Source organism: Condylura cristata, unplaced genomic scaffold (genome assembly GCF_000260355.1).
Source record: "Condylura cristata isolate star-nosed mole 26May11 unplaced genomic scaffold, ConCri1.0 scaffold00020, whole genome shotgun sequence".
In the NCBI taxonomy this organism is placed as follows: domain Eukaryota; kingdom Metazoa; phylum Chordata; class Mammalia; order Eulipotyphla; family Talpidae; genus Condylura; species Condylura cristata.
Window position 1 is genome coordinate 26,920,098 of NW_004567121.1, and position 2,424 is coordinate 26,922,521.

The window sequence follows — 2,424 nt, forward strand, 5'->3', positions numbered from 1 at the left end:
GTTTCCAAAACTGAGTTTCAGAAACTGAGTGTGAAGCAAAGGATATTTAGGCTGTCTGAAATGGCCTTTGGTCGACATTCAAATAAAAATCCTTATACGACCATCACATTTGCCCACCTGTAATTTCATACTTTTGTGACTTAAACAAATATGATGCTGTTTTTCTGTTGGCACTTGTTTGTGAGTCCCTTAAGACAAAGTCAGCACAAGAAAATAAAACAATCCACCAACAATAAAGGCAGTCATTATCTCAGGTCACAAGGTGTCAGCGGCCAGGTGATTCAAGTTCAACCGGCTAGGTGGTTCAAGTTCAACTGGCCAGGTGGTTCAAGTTCAACCGGCCAGGTGATTCAAGTTCAACCGGCTAGGTGGTTCAAGTTCAACTGGCCAGGTGGTTCAAGTTCAACCGGCCAGGTGATTCAAGTTCAACCAGCCAGATGGTTCAAGTTCAACTGGCCAGGTGGTTCAAGTTCAACTGAGAGCCTTGATAAGAGAACACCAGACCCACCCAAGGTCTGTGGAGCCAGTGAGGTCGACCAGCCGCCTTGTGGTGCTCAGCAAAGTCAGTGGCGTCACTTGCAATTTCAAGAGGGCTGCAGCAATTCCAGCTGGTGCCTCGGAACAGGATTCCCCCAGAAAGAAGAAAGGGACACAGGGTGCGTCTTCCCACACATCTCTTTTACATTACAGTTGACACAAAAACTTCTGAACGCATTTTTATAAGACAAAAAGTATGCTATGTTTGTGATTGCACTAATAATTCTTTGACAAAATGGAGAAGCTGGCAAAATTAATTAGAAACTCTTTTGCAAAAATTAATTCAAAATGGACTGAAGATTTGGATATAAGATCTGAATCCAGGGCCCTCCCTGGTGGGGCAGTGGGTTAAAGCGCAGCACTATGAAGCTATTGCAGCCACTGCAGCACCAGTTCCATCCCAGGCCATGGAGCTGACCCACATGGCACGTCAGAGCTCTCCTGACCTGCCCATTGCTCCCCTCAGCAGTGTATTTCAGCCCATCTGTCTTGCCAGACACTGCAGCAAGCTCTTGCCAGACACTGCAGCACGAGTTAGAGTTCGATTCCAATCCGATCCCGCCAGGGAGCTCACCCACATGGTGTGGCAGACCTCTCCTGTCTCATCTGCTGCTCCCTTCAGCAGTGTATTTCCATCCATCTGCCTATTCTGCTTCCTACACTGTCTCTGGTGAATCATCTCACCCCCACACCTCTGGCCTGCACCCCAGTTCTTATATGCATAAATAAGTAAATCGTTAAAAAAAAGAAAAAAGAGGGCAAATGTGGAGGAGGAGCTCACAGCCCAGGGGAGCAAGGGCTTCACCCATCCTCAGTGCGGCAGCCCCTAGCTTCCCAGCTTCCCAGTTGGGGCACAGTGGGCATGGGGGCAGCGCCTGCCTGACCACTCTTATTTTCTCCATGAAAAATGGGGTGAAGAGAAGCGGAGGGGACTCCAGGAGATAACGAGTGGGAGAGACATGTTTTAGAAACATCCGTGAAAAGAAGATCTCAGGGAAGATTGCTATGGGCGTTGAGCACCCGGTGGAGACTGACGGTGAGGGTTGCCAGGGAGGCCGGAGACAGCAGCTGCATGTTCACCCCCAACTGCGTTCAGCAGAATCTTGGAGCGAGAAGACAGGCCAGGGCCAGGGTGTTGCCAAGCAAAATCAGTGGAGGAGGGAGTAAGGGGCAGGATTTTTTGCAAGGGAGCAACTGTAACAGTGGACATGGGATCTGAGAGAGGAAGGCCGGAGGAGAGGACGGTTAGTAAGACAGAAGGCGCGAATGAGCCAGAGAGCTGAGCAGATGAAGGAAACACTAGACTGTGCCCCCCCGCCTAGATGGGGAGGAAGGGGGGGTGTCAGCTCAAAAGAGGCTTGCAGCTGTTGGTGACCAGTACAGGGCCTGGCCAGTGGGTGGCTAAGATGAGGGGACAGGAAGTGGCAGTGGCCATGCCAGGAGCTGATATGCCACAATACTAGGTTGTGCCCTGGGCAGGATCAGCAGGTGGACAGGATCTAGAATTTATACATTCAGGACATCTTATGGCATTGTGGTTTAAAGTGTAAATAAAAATAAATTGTGAGTGTGTGTATTCTACTTTTTTTTTTTTAAAGATTTATCTATTTATGCACACAAGATCTGGGGTAAGGGCCAGAGATGAGAGGATTCACCAGAGACAGTGAGGAGCAGAATAGGCAGATTGATGAAATACACTGCTGAGGGGAGCAGCGGGTGAGAGGAGAGGTCTGCCACGCTGTGTGGGTCAGCTCCGGGCAGGGATCCAACTCGTGCCATAGTGACTGCAGACAGCTTCACCGTGCTGCGCTTCAGCCCGCTGTGCCACCAGCGAGGGCCTGCAGTCTTCTACGTTGGACATAGATCAAAACGGTAGGAACGATGGAG